Source organism: Canis lupus, chromosome 16 (genome assembly GCF_011100685.1).
Source record: "Canis lupus familiaris isolate Mischka breed German Shepherd chromosome 16, alternate assembly UU_Cfam_GSD_1.0, whole genome shotgun sequence".
NCBI lineage: Eukaryota > Metazoa > Chordata > Mammalia > Carnivora > Canidae > Canis > Canis lupus.
In genome coordinates, this window is record NC_049237.1 from 34,255,861 (window position 1) to 34,271,249 (window position 15,389).

A 15,389-nucleotide genomic window follows, 5' to 3' on the forward strand; every position below is an offset into this window, starting at 1 on the left:
AAACTGTCAGTGTTAGTGTTCAGTGTCTTTTGCTATATGTAAAAATCCAAGAACAAGCTCATCTGCTGTGTCACAATGTCATTTTGTGTACTGGATGACAACGTAAAAGTGGTGACCTGACTCTGAATAGCAGATGAGAATGTACTGAAGAGAGGAGAAAGACAATCAGAAAGAGGAATGAGAGAGGAGAAAAGAATGCAAGGATGTTATAGAGAAGGCACTGAGACATGTGGAAAACAGACCCCTTCCTCCTCACAAATGAGAGAGGACTAAAAGGAAAGCGGAAATCAGGAGGAAAAAAATGGAATGGACAATAAAGTGCTTGTTCTGGAGGGAGCTTCTGACCATAATTCTCTTCATGTCTCCTTTTTCTTTTTTGTAGGTATTCCTTTGTCATTTTTCATGTATGGACTGAATTCTGATCATAACTGTATGATGGTAGATTCCATTGAAGAGTGGTAAGTATTTCAAATAATGGTTTTGCTATTGCTGTTACTTATAATGCTGTATTAATTTTTTTCAACTCACTGTCAGTAATCTGCTTTACAGTTGACTTGTAAATAATTTGGCAATAAAAAAGATACATGAGGGGGATGCCTATGTCTCAGTTAAGCATCTGCCTTTGGCTCAGGTCCTGATCCTGGAGCCCTGGGATCAAGCCCCGCATTGGGCACTCTGCTTGGCAGGGGGCTGCCTCTCTCTCTGCCTGCCACTCCCCTTGCTTGTGGTCTCTCTCTCTCTCTCTCTCTCTCTCTCCTCCCTCTCTCTGTCAAACAAATAAATAAAATCTCTAAAAAAAATATACATGAGGAATATGTGTAGTCTTTCACATTTTGGAGGAATGCTTTTAAAGCGTCCTTTGCAGTAAATATTTATTGGGTACTTATTTTATGAGGATTTGTGATTGGAGCTTAGATTGAAAAATGGGTAAATTATAGTCCAGGGGAGAACATTGGCCCAAACAAAATTGACCTTAACTTACCATAAGTATTCAATTTTTTATTAACTAAATTGGAAAGTCAGACCAATATGCAGATATTGCTTAGAGCATTTATGTTATTCGAGATTTGGAACTGCCTTTGAACCACTACTTAAAAAGAATACGAAACTGGGATCCCTGGGTGGCGCAGCGGTTTAGCGCCTGCCTTTGGCCCAGGGCGCAATCCTGGAGACCCGGGATTGAATCCCACGTCGGGCTCCCGGTGCATGGAGCCTGCTTCTCCCTCTGCCTGTGTCTCTGCCTCTCTCTCTCTGTGACTATCATAAATAAAAATAAAAATTAAAAAAAAAAAAAAAGAATACGAAACTTAGTTATTTTGTAGCCAGATTTCTTTCCTTGCTCCATTTTTAATCAAAAGTAGCATTGTCAAATTTGGTCACCCACATATTAATCAGATGGGTTTTAAATGATATTTGGTTGATTCTAAAAACAAAACATATCAGAGGATGGAAATTGGACCAACTGTTGACATTTAAAAAATAAAAGTGCCATAGTCAGAGACAGAAGTACTCTAAGGAAATAAGTTGTCTAAGTAGTTTAAAAGTTAGGAGAGTTATCAAGGCTCTAACTTATGAAGCTGTTAGATTTTTATGACATGGACTTACATATGCTGTACAGTTTCTTGCATATGCCTATATGTGGAACCACAGAGAAAATGAAAACAAAGCCTGAAAGTGGTAGAAAGAGATATAGGTAAAGGAGGAAGCAAAACATTTTATAGTTTACAATACAGATTTAAGTGTTACTGAAACAGATGAGAAAAGTAAAGATTAAGAGTAGACATTTAGTGAGCAGCAGAATCAGGACAAGAAACCCATGTCTGAAGACTTCTTGAACAGAGCCCTTTCTTTACTGTATCATAAATACTTCAAAAACATTCTTTTTCAAGCTAATTTTGTAAAGACAATTTGAAAAGAAAATGAGAAGTTGGATTGTTAAGTCACAGTGAACGCTATATAGCCAGGTTAGCCTCAGCTACTTGTAACTGGGCCTGAGGATTCAAGATATTTTTCTGCCAATGTGATCAGTTCCAGACTTTTTGCATTTGGGGAAAAAATTGCTTGTTCAATCTTAGCAACATCTTCAAAACAAATCTCAGAGCTCTTAATTTTTGTTTGATAATTCACAGATTTTTATTTAACATTTCGTAATGTATTTATTACATTCAGCCTTAGGTAGTAAGATTTTATTTGTCCCTAGTAGTTCAAATTAATATAGTTTTTTAAAATAAATTTCTAGGAGGTTAGATAAATAGTACATTCTAATGTATGAATTTTCTTTTCATATAGCACATCTTTCTAGAGAAGTGGTTGACATGGGCACTGATTTTCAGAAGCACACAGTTCTACTTGTCTAAATCTTTTAAACCTAAGAAACCTATTGACAAAGTAGAACTGTTCTCTTGGGAGTTATGTTGGCTTTTTTTTTTTTTTTAAATCTTCCTTGTTTTCTGTAAGTGAGTCCAGGTAGCTACTGGAATTACTGTGTAGTTATTATAAGCCCTTGTCTCTGATTCAGAGTAATGGCCTCCAGGGAAGTAGGACTCAACAGATGGCTCATCTTTTCCAAAAGCATTTGATAATCTCCACATGGTGCTCTTTCTAAAAGATTCTGAGATTTGGCAGTGACAGAATAAACAAGATGATCAGAAAAGAAATAAGGTAGTCCTAGTGTCCATCATAAATAAAATTTAAAATAAAATAAAACTTCATGAGCTTCCTCTGTTAAATTTTCCACTAATTTTATAGAAGATGGAGATGATCTAGAAACATTTTTTATTAAATAATTTCTACCTTTTGTGTATAAGACTGAGCAGGTTTTTTTTTTTTAACTTATTTTTTTTTTTAAGTATTTTATTTGTTCATTCATGAGAGAGAGAGACAGGCAGAGACACAGGCAGGGGGAGAAGCAGGCTCCATGCAGGGAGCCCAACGTGGGACTCTATCCCAGGATTCCAGGATCACTACCTGAGCCGAAGGCAGACGCTCAACCACTGAGCCACCCAGTCATCCCTTTTTTAACTTACTTATTTAAGCAATCTCTATACCCAACATGGGCTCAAACTCAAAACCTCAAGATCAAAAGCCACATGTTCTACCCACTGAGGGAGCCAGGTGTCCTAAGAGACAGTTTAAAAAAAAAAAAAAAGTCAACAACTTGTTATTATCATTGTTCTGGCATCCCTCTCTCCTCCTAAACCAAACCTCAAGAACTTGACAAGGATAGAACTTGCAGAGTCACTACTGTGATGAAATTGTGCTTTCTTAAATGTATGTGTTCATGAAGTGTAGGGGTGCCTGGGTGGCTCAGTTGGGCATCCAACTCTTGGTTTTGGCTCAGGTCATGATCTTGCAGTTGTGGGATTTTGAGTAGGCATCAGGCTCCATGGGGATTCTCTCTCTCCCTCTCCCCCCTCCCATCCCAACTTGTGCCTTTCTCTCTCTCCCAGAAAATAAAATTATAAAAAATAAATGCATGTGTTCACGAAATTTTGACATGTAAACCTTTGGATAACTTATAAATGTATCTAATGGGATGTGTGTCATGTAATAATGGCTAAATAGATATTGAATCTGAAATCAGTAAGAAGAAATGATCTGACACTCAGCCAGATGCTGCTGCCCAAATTGATAGACAAAAATCAGTAACATTCTGTAAGTGAAACAAAAAAATTACCAGATTTTACTGATAGCAGCTTAGGGGCATTCTCTGCTCCTTCAAGGGGTTACAAGCTTCTAGTCCATGAAAAACAACATATTTTTTTACCTCTTCAGTCACCCCTCTCTAATTTAAGACTTTATTGAAAATCTATTTGTGTAAACTTAGGTGTTAACCTTTGAATCATTATGCTATATGTTTTTTTTTTGTATGAGCTTTTTTTCTTCTCATGCTATAGATCACAATCCTTTTTTTTAAAAGATTTTATTTTCTTATTCACTGGAGACACTGAGAGAGAGGCAGAGACATGGGAAGAGGAAGAAGCAGGCTCCATGCAAGGAGCCTGATGTGGGACTTGATCCCAGGACGCCAAGATCACGCCCTGCGCCAAAGGCAGATACTTAACTACTGAGCCACCCAGGCGTCCCAGATCATGATCCTTTTGATTATGACCTTGCTCTTTTATGTTAGTTCAGCCTCACCAGTTGGAGAGCTTTGAAAATTCCTCCAGTATTCTATTCATATTTTCTCTCTAAGTGTTCTATTTGTTTATTATGGCATCCAGAAGAAATTTCTCCTTCCAATTTTCTGTCACCACCCGATTCCTCTCCATGGGCCTGGACCTTTCTGCTCTTGGTTTCCTCAGTGTAATGCTTCATTTCCACTTGGAAACTCTTCATTACCAGAAACCAATACTAGCCACTGTGCTAGTGTTACAGACACTTTAACCCTCTTTTTTTGAGGGAAGGAAAAAGAATTTATTTTACATAACTGATTGAAAAATAGTAATTCAGGAAATAGTAAATAAAATAATAATATGGTCTCATGCACCCTGAAGGAGGTGGTGCCCGATTTGGAGTTGTGATTGCTATGTCCAGACAGTCTCCTATTTGGAACTTCTGTGACTGCAGGGTCATGGAGTCATCAGTCTCCTTCCTCCCAGACATGGTGCTGCCAATTTCCTTTACTCAATAGGCAGGCCTTTTAGGATCTGTAAAAACAATAGCAAAATTGAACTGTGTGCCCTTCTTTCTAGCTTCTGGGTAGACTTTTACTAAACTAGTCAGTTCTTTCAGTGTTGCATCCATCCAAGTGTAGATCTGCAACTCGCTGGACGGCATGTTTCCATGGGAAAACTCGTCCATTCCGTGGTGGCCGCCGGTATTGGTGGTGAAGATATGCAGCAGTAGCAGGCACGTTTTTTCCTGATTTTTCTCCGGCTCCTTCTTAATTTCCTCCTGGGAAACGCGCAACTCCACTGCCATCTTCCTCCTCCCTTGTTTTTTTTTTTTTTTTTCTTAAGTAGGCAGCGCAGAGCTTGAACTTACAACTGCAAGATCAAGACCTGAGCTGAGATCGAGAGTCAGATGCTCAACTGACTGGCACCCTTCTTTACTTTTTTTACTATGATCTCTTTTCTTGATGTGTCTCCCATTCCATCTTTCCTGTTGTGCTTTTTTAGCTTCATTATAATCTCTTTATCTTTAACCATTGTTGTTGGTTTTTTTTTTTCCAGCTGCTTTTGCCATACTTTGTATCATGATCGAAGCTAAATTTCCTCCTGGTCTCTTACTTCATTAATAATTTTCCTAAGGTTTTAGATTTCCTTTCCCCTGAAATGCCCACTATTGCTAAAGAGTGTCGTGAATGATTGTACTATACATTCATACCCAACTTGAAATTTTATATTACGTTCTCGGGATCTTATTTCACTACAAATATGTAACCATTTATGTTGGCACTATTTAAAAGATAGGAACTAGGGAAAGAAGAAACTTAGCTGTAATTTAGTAGAGGAAAGAAATAACAAAGGAAAGTCAGAAATAAATAAAATAGAGACCCAGGTAAACAATAACATAACATTGAACATGATGACCAGTTTTTTTAAAAAATAAATAAAATTGGGCAGCCCGGGTGGCTCAGCGGTTTAGGGCCGCCTTCAGCCCAGGGCCGCCTTCAGCCCAGGGCCTGATCCTGGAGTCCCGGGATCGAGTCCCATGTCGGGGTCCCTGTATGGAGCCGGTTTCTCCCTCTGCCTGTGTCTCTGCCTCTCTGTGTGTGTGTGTGTCTCTCACGAATAAATAAATAAAATCTTTAAAAAAAATACTGATCTGTTCTATAATGATTAAAAAATAAAATAAAATAAAATTGACAATACTTTAACTATATTAACTAAGACAAAGAAGAGTGCCTGGCTGACTCAGTCCATAGAACATATGATTCTTGATTTTGAGGTTGTAAGGTTGAGCCCTACACTGGGTATAGAGATTACTTAAAAATAAAATCTGAAAAAAAGAGAAGACTCAAAAACCAATGAGAAATGGAAGAGAAAACAATACAACAGATAATCACAGAAGTATATACTATAATAACAGATTACTATAAACAGTTATATACTGGGGGACCTGGCTGGTTTAGTCAGAAGAGCGTATGACTCTTGATCTCAAGGTTGTGAATATTTTTTTAAGATTTTATTTATTTATGAGAGACACAGAGACAGAGAGGCAGAGACATAGGCAGAGGGAGAAGCAGGCTCCATGCAGGGATCCCGATGTGAGACTCAATTCCGGGACTCCAGGATCATGCCCTGAGTCAAGGCAGATGCTTAACCACCGAGCCACCAAGGCATCCCAAGGTTGTGAATTTGAGCTCCACATTGGGTGTAGAGAGTACTAAAAAAAATAAAAACTGAAAAACAAAAAAAGAATTATATACTAACAAATAACTTAGGGGGAAAAATAGTTAATTCCTAAAAACACACAGATTACCATGTGACTGAACCATGAATCCAAGAAATAGGAAGTCTTAGACCAATAACAAGAATGAAAGTTGATAATCTCCCAGCGCAGAAAAGCCCAAGACCACGTTTTCATTGGTGAATTCTACCAAACATTTAAAAACAGAATTAATGACAATCTTTATCAAAATCTTCAAAATCTTATAAATAATGGAATAGAGGGAACACATTCAAAATTATTTCCATAAGGTGTACCTGGGTGGTGCCATCGGTTAAGTGTCCAACTTTTAGTTTTGGTTAAGATCATGTTCTTGGAGTCATGAGATGGAGCCCTGTGTCAGGCTCCGCACTCAGTGCAATCTGCTTGAGATTCTCCTCCCCTCTCCCTCTGCACCTTCTTCTCACGCATGTGCATTCTCTCTGTCTCTGTTTCTCAAATAGATAAATCTTTGGCTGTCTATAATTTTTTCCTTAGAACTAATAAATGCTTTTGTAGCCTGTTTTTCTATAAATCTAATATTTTTTTCTGCAAATGTGTTGGTACTTGTCAGTAATGGTTTTTTGAGTGGTAAGATATATAAGTTCCTTTTTCTTTTTTTTAATCTGGAGAATTCTCTTTTTTTTTAAAATTGTAGTTGATATACAATGTTATATTAGTTTCAAGTGTATGGTGAGTTTTTTTTTAAGTCTTCCATTTCCCTGTTTTAGTCTAGACTGATGATTTCCTAGAAATGGTGTGTTACTCTCATCCATCCTAGGGTTACTGCCCGATGTTGTATCCATTCATTTTTTTAATCCCATTTTAGATTCAGTCTTTTTTTTTCCCCCAAAGCACATCTTCCAGTAGCTTTCTAAGAAAGGGTGTATGTTAAATATATACATGTATCTTAGACCTTGCCTACCTTTAAAAGACTTTCTCTTACCCATGTACCAATATTAAGTGAGCCAGGCATGGTAAAAGAGCTAAAGCTTCTATAACTTTCTACCCTAGCCCTCTTTTTCCTAGTGTTACCTGAGTTATGAAACTTTAGTCTTACCAGTAAGAACACTGCATTCTGGTTGCACAATTCCTGTCTCTATTTATACTAATTCCATATTCGGTGGTGATTATAGCCAAAACTATCAAAGAAACAATATTTGGTCAAAGTATCCTTTGTTGACATAATCTATTAGCAGTGGTCTGATTAGAGATTTGATCTCACCATCTCTACATATCATGAGATGAATTAATTTTAAAACATTGAGATGTTTCCAGTTAGGATGAACAGAATCTAATTAATACTATTTTTATTTTATTTTATTTTATTTTATTTTTTTACTATTTTTAAATTTATGGTTACTTCCTTAATAAAGTTAGGAATTCAGATTGATAAAAAATGTTAAACTCAAATAAATTATTTAAAGCCAAATTTTAATATAATTCTGGTTGTACAAGTTCCCCCTGAAACATTAGACCAGTTTTGTCATAATAGGCTGGATATTAGTTCAGGATGAGTGCCAGTATGATACTTTAAGAAATTTATAAAGTGTAATAGTTATAGTATGGAATGGTAAATGGAAAGTATTGGAATTATTGGAAAATAGTAAATTTTTGGTGGTCACATTTTCTTTGTTTTTGACAGCATTTAGCTGCCATTCAGTTAACACATTTGTATTTTTTCTGTTGTAGATTGCCATTTGATACAAGACCTATCAACTTAATTGTAATCTTTGGTGGGGGAGATAATAGAGTACATTAAAATTCAGTTGATTTTTAAATTTTTTATTTATTTCAACTTCTTATTAATTTTAATAAATGTCCTAATTAAACAACATTGAAATTTGAAAAAATTGTTTTCTGGAAATGATATGATAATTCTATCAGTCATCAATCATGGGTATATAATGAAACCCCATGAATGAGTGATAAGGAGGAGGAGAATATTTCTGTAGATCTGTTAAGCACAAATTTGTCTAAATCCTTCTTCTGTATGTATTTTTTTTCTAGCCTCACTTAGTTGTTCACCTGGTATAGAATTGAAAAATTTTTGTTGAAACTAACCAAGGTTGCTATACACCAAGCTGATGACTTGCTTGCTATCATATTTCTTCTTTTCTTTTTTTTAAGATTTATTTATTTACTTTACAGAGAGTACACAGGGAAGGGTAAAGGGAGAGGGACAGAGCATCTTAAGCAGACCCCACACTGAGCATGGAGCCCAACATGGGACTCAATCCCACAACCCTGAGTTCACAACCTGAGCCAAAAACCAAGAGTCAGATGCTTAATTGACTGTGTCATCCAAGTTCCCCAGTTTCTTCTTTTCTAAATTATTCAGTTTTACTTTCTTTATATAAATGGCATCATACTTTAATCTTTCCAATGTGTTTTGACATTGTTTCATATAGCTTAGTTCATTTTCACTTGTGTTATATTTCCTGACGTATTATATACTATAGTTTATCCACTCTGGTGGTCAGCAGTGGACATTTCAGTTACTCAGTAACAGTGCTGCTTTGAACACTCTTCTACTTGCCTTTAGGTATACATGAATGAGAGCGTCTCTGGGGTAATAGTTCTCAGAGATTTGGGTTTTAAAATTTGCTGTTTCCACCTTAACTGTAGTGTAATGCAGTCCAGTTCAAACACTAGCCACTGACGCCTGGGTGGCTCAGTTGGTTAAGCATCTGACTCTTGTTTTCAGCTCAGGTCATGATCTCAGGGTTGTAAGATCATGCCCCATGTTGGGCTCTGCACTGGGCGTGGAGCCTGCTTGGGATTCTCTCTCTCTTTCTGTCCCTCCTCCCCTTCTCTCTTTCTCCCTCTCTCCCCCTCTTTCTTTCTGCCTTACCCCCTCTAAACACACACAACCACAAAAGCTCTCACACCTGGACTGAGTGGCAGACTCCACAAGACCTGAGTCTTCCACAGAACTTCCCTTACTTCGGATGTTAGTTGCAAGTGGGTTCCCGAAGCCATCCACACCTATGGCCAACTGGTTACATATTCAAGGGTTCCCATGGACCCCTCAACTTCAATAATTCACACAGAACTCTGGAAAGCACTTCACTTAAAACTACAGTTTTATGACAAAGGACATACATAGAATAAAGTCTTGGAGGTTCCTGAACACAGAGCTTCAATGACCTCTCTCCATGAAGTCCAGAAGCATCACCCCTTCCAGCACATCAGTGTGTTTATCAAGCAATAAGCTCTATTGAGCTTTAGTGTTTGGTGTTTATTGGGGTTCCATTAAGGAGGCACAATTGATTAAATCATTGTACATGTGGCTAAACTCATTCTCCAGCCCTTTTCCCCAATAGAACAACTGAAAAGTCCGAACTCTCTAATCACAAACGTCTCTTTCTGGTGACCAACCCTCATTTTGAAGCTGTGTAGGGTCCCACCATGAGTCACCTTTTAGCAAAACAAAGTCACTCCTTCAGGAAATTCCAAGGTTTTTTGAAGCTCTTTGCCAGGACAAAACCAATATATTCTTTATACAGGATCCCTTTCATTACCCTTCAAATTTAAGACCTAAAGAACTTTTGTTGATGAGGGTTACATCTATTGATATTTACTGTATCAAGTTAAAATCCAGAAATTTTTTCATTTAAAAATAATAACACATCCATCATGTATTAATATAAATATTTTAGTAAAAAATACTTCCCACAGAAAAGTGCTGTTGTTTTTCATTATTGCAAATCAGGCCTAATAGAAGTCAGGTGAATTCTCATACCTGCTTCTGCATTTAGTCTTTTGCGATTTCTGTTGTTTTGATAGAAGAATATAAAGAAATAAGACCTCACAGATACGTAGTTGCTGACACCTTGAAATGCTCTTGTGGGGACCCTCAGAAGTTTTCAGATCACACTTTGTGAATTGTTGCTTGAGTGTTGATGCCTAGAGAATGGAGTTGCTAGTCAGAAGATAATGCACATCTTCAACCTTAAAAGATAATAGCTGATTGTTTTTTCTAAAGTGACTGTGCCAGTTTACACAATCACCAGAAGTGTATGAGAGTTCTGGTTGCTCTGCACCTTTTTCAGCATTTAATATTGTCAGACTTTAATATTTTATCCTCTAAGGGGTATGGAAAAAATACACTTCGTTGTAGTTTTAACTTTTGTGTTTTTGTTTCCATATGGCTAGTTACTGTTTAAATATGATGGATTCCTCACTGGTTTTTTTTTTAAGATTTTATTTATTCATGAGAGACACAGAAAGAGAGAGTCAGAGACACAGGCAGAGAGAGAAGCAGGCTCCATGCGGGGAGCCCAATGTGGGATTTGATCCCAGGTCTCCAGGATCATGCCCTGGGCCAAAGGCAGGCACTCAACTGCTGGGCCACCCGGGCGGCCCATCTTATAACCTTTAGTATTATTTTTGTCAACTTCAAGATTGAATCAACTTTACGGACTTAATATAGGAAGATTTTGCATATCCACAGTAGTAAGTATTCCTCAAAAATAAAGTATGCCTGTTCCCCCTTTCAGCAAATTTTTTATGACCCTCAGTTTTTTAGAAGTATTCCTATTAGCCCAGACCATTTCTTATGCTTATGCTTAGGTATTTTATGTTTTTTGTTACAATAGTGAGATTATTTTTGTTTTTAAGAGTTTATAAATTATGAAGATAAAAATTAAGGTAATAAAGATATAAACTAATAAATCGCTCTCCACCCTATTTCTAAATCACTTATTATTCCTTTCTTCATAGGCAATTAATATTATCTTTTTCTTTTAAAGATAATTTATGCACACTTAGCTGAACACTCTTATACTTCTATTTTTCTTCTGGAAAATTCTAACATATATGACGACAGAATACTATAATGAACCCCAGATACCATTTTCAAGCTTTAGCAATTATAAACTGGATAATTTTAAAGCAGAAAACCCAGATATTATATCACTCCTTTTTTAGTATGTGTATGTTAAATCAACTAGTGATTTTATTTTTTTTAAAGATTTTATTTATTTATTCATGACACACACACACACACACACACACACACAGAGAGAGAGGCAGAGACATAGGCAGAGGGAGAAGCAGGCTCCATGCAGGGAGCCCAATGTGGGACTCAATCGCGGGTCTCCAGGATCAGGCCCTGGGCCAAAGGCAGCCCTAAACCACTGAGCCACCTGTGCTGCCCTCAACTAGTGATTTTAAATCAAGTTTATTGAGAATGCAACCTAGGAAAAAGCAATGAAATATATGAATTAGGAGTTAAGAAGCATGAAGAATAAAGGTAGAGATTTGAGCATAGGTAACTAAAAGTTGTAAGGAAATGGAGCAATACCACAACAGTACAAAGATAACATTGCCAAGAATTTCACATAAATGTCAAAGATACCAAAAATTAAATACAAGAAGTCCATGATATGCTTATACTAGAATGTTATAATGAAAATGAAGAACACCAGAGACAAAGAGATCTTCAAAAGCTGTCAGAGAAAAAAGATTTGCCCATAAATGAGTGGCAGTTAGATTGGAGGCAATTTCTTAATAGAAGCAGTGGATGGCAGTAAGTAGTGTGGGATAATAGCTTAAGAGTGCCAACAGAAAATGTCAGTCAGTCTAGAATTTTATACCCAGGAAGATTTAACCTGATATAGCAGGTCTTTCAAAAAAATAGAATTTATCCAGTTCTAAAATATTTAAAACATCCCCTTGAAGTTAGGGAAAGACCAATGCATCTGACATTATCACTTATATTTGGCATATGTTGGAACTCCTAGCCTGCCCACTAAGGCAAGCATAAGAAATAAATGGTATAATAATTGGAAAAAAGAAATAAACTGAAAATTGTTATATACCCTTCATCATTTACAAAAGATATAGTTGTTTATGAAGACAAATTGTTAGAATTAACAGGAGCTTAGCAAGGTTCCCCAGGAGTCAATGTATAGAAACCAGTTTCACTGAAGGTCATTTTGCTCATAGTGGGTGCATTCACTCTGATACCAGACTGCCTGGCTTTGAATTCCAGATTCAACAAATACTGTCTACTGTATGTCCCTAGGCACATTATTTAATTTATGCTTTTTTTCATAATTTAAAATAAAGGGTATCTCCTAGGGATACAATGATTAAATGGATCAATATGTATCTAAACCACTTAAATAAGTATTCCTAATAAGTGTTGCAGATGAATGTTAGTCATTATTTTTATCATCCTGTAAGCCATTTTAAACATTAGCAATGAATAAGTGAAAAATTTTTTAAAAGACAGCATATGTAGTAATTTTAAAATTATTAAAAACTTAGCATAAATTCTTTAAAACCTGTTATATCCTCATGGAAAAAAAATAAAGCTTTATAGAAAGATATTAATGACATGAATAAGTGGAGAGATAGCCCATGTTCAAGATAGAAAAACTAGTAAAACAGTGTCATTGATCAGTAGTAGGTTCAGTGAACTTCCAATTAAAACCTAAACAAGATTTCTTATTAGACAAACATTTAAAAATATGCATGTCAGAGCAAAGATGTTTCAGAAGAACAAGATTTCTTTTTTCTTTTCTTTTGGTTATGTCCAAACATGGATCACTTAACATGGTGTGGTGTTGGTATAGGAATACAGATGCCTGGGTAAGTGTCTGCTTTTGACTCTGGGTGTGATCCCGGACTTCCAGGATTGAGTGCTGCATCAGGCTTCCCACAGGGAGCCTGCTTCTCCCTCTGCCTGTGTGTCTCTGCCTCTCTGTGTGTGTCTCTCATGAATGAATGAATGAATGAATGAATGAATAGATAAATTAATTAATTAATTAATTAATGTTTTTTTAAATATAAAAAAAGAATACAGAAAGATACCAACCAATACAACAGATCAGAGTGCCCAGAATATGTGCATATATGGGAAGTTGGTTTATATTAGAGATACCATAGATATATAGGGAAAGGAAAGATTTTTCAAATAAATACTAGCATGATTTTATACTCACATGGAAATATTGAGCCCTTCTTACTTATCTCAGACCAAAATTAATTTCAGGTGCATTAAAGACTTAAAGGTAAAAGGCAAAACTATAAAACTTTTAGAAGAGAATAGAGGGGATTATCTTTAAACCTTAGAATCATTTCTTAAATTTGATCAAAAGCAAAAATATAAAGGAAAAAAAATAATTTCAACTACATTAAATATTTTTGTTAAAGTGAAAAACAAGTTTAAAAAGTGGAAAATTATTTGCAACAAGTGTAACTGGTAAAGACCTAATATCTCAAAAAGATTTTTTGTGCAAAAACCATAGAATAGGATAAATAGCCTCATAGAAAAGTGGATAAAAAAACGTGAACAGGCATTTCACAGGTTTGAAAACTCAAATGACCGATAAATATACTCAGTCTCATAAAAAATCAAGCAAATGCAAACTAACCATAGTGAAATAGCTTATGCAGATATCAGATTGGCAGAAATTAATGCCAATCAAATGAGATGAGGATATGGAACAACAGGAACTGTCACACACTGCTGGTGATAGAATAAAAATCTAGTACAATAAAAGATTGAAAAATTAAATAACAGGAAAATTAAAATTTTGCTATGGGAGGCAAATGCCATAAACAAAATTAAGAGAAAAATATTGCAACACTTATTATGACAGACAAAAACTAATTTCTCTGTGTGTAGAGTCTTTAAAAATCATTTAAAAACCATCTTACCTGTAAAAAGAAAAGATGGGAACAAATGATAGAAAAAATAAAATTACTCAACCTCATGAGTAATGAAAGAAATGCAAATTAAAACCTCAAGATTCTGATTTTGTTGACTAAAATTAGTTGGATAACATACTAAAAAAATCTTCAAAGAGATTATTCTCTTCTTTCCTTTATGTAGGTAAAACTTAAAACAGTAATAAAAACCAGGTAAAGATGAATTATTAAAAGGCTGAGAAAAGAAAGCACTGCTTGAAATCAGGATTATGAAGTCACAAAAGTCAGGGGAAGAATGTATTATTTCAGGCATAGATTGGTCAAAAATATCAAATGTAGAGAGGCCAAGTAGTTTATGAGCCAGGAGTATCCTTACATGAGTGAGAGACTGATGTGAAAAATCATTAATAACCATTGAGGTAAAGTCAGAAATCAAAATAAGATTGAGGAGAAAGTGGGAGATGATCTAGATAAGGGCAAAGATGACTCTGGCAGATTCTGTTTTTGAAATGATTGGGTTTGAGCTTGTTTAAATACTTTTGAGCAAGATCCAGAGAAGCTAAGTGAGTAGGGATAAAATTCAGAATACAGTGGAAAGGGGCACCTGGGTGGCTCAGTCAATTGGGTGTCTCTGCCTTCTTCTCAGGTCATGATCCTGGGGTCCTGGAATCGAGTCCTATGTCAGGATCCCTACTCAGCAGGGAGCCTGCTTCTTACTCTCCTCCCTGCTCATGCTCTCTCTCTCTCTCTTTCAAATAAATAAGTAAAATTTTTAAAAACAAAACAATACAGAGGAGACATCAGTGAGACAATGGGAATATAGGAGAAAGAACTCTAAAAGGGGAAATCATGAGACCTAGTTTTTATTGTCCCTATTCCTAGATACTTAGTTGTATTGCATCATCTCTAACAGGTTGGCAAACTTTCTGTAAAGACTAAACATTTTAGTCTTTGTAGGCCATAGAGTCTCTGTCACATTTACTCAGCTGTGCTTTTCTAATAGTAAAGCAGCCATATAGCCATAAAGCAGCAGACAATAGATAAATGGGTGTGGCTGTGTCCCAGTAAAACTTACTATGGATATCATATACCTTTTAAGTGCCATAAAATACTGTTCTTGATTTTTTTGTCATTTAGTTTGTAGTCCCTATGAAAACTAACAGTGAGCTGTAACTTGCCAATCCCTGATCTATAAAATGAAAAATAAGACAAAAATATATTTTATCTTTACATTATACAATCTTAACTGAGGGATTCTTGGCTTAATGTCACTATATATGTAGTTTAACATATGTATGATCTGATTTAACCTTTTGTTTATCAGAGGTAATTCTTAGTCTGAAACATTTAACACT

At 35.9% G+C, this 15,389-nt stretch overlaps 1 protein-coding gene across 4 annotated transcripts in view; it reads left to right on the forward strand.

The window, feature by feature from the left end:
• Positions 1–15,389, forward strand: part of TEX15 (testis expressed 15, meiosis and synapsis associated) — a 93,899-nt gene that overhangs the window by 14,757 nt on the left and 63,753 nt on the right. For all 4 annotated transcript variants that reach the window (XM_038560165.1, XM_038560168.1, XM_038560166.1 and 1 more), the window contains exon 2: positions 383–458. The gene's annotated coding sequence lies outside the window, so the exon portion shown is untranslated. The remainder of the gene's footprint in view (positions 1–382; positions 459–15,389) is intronic.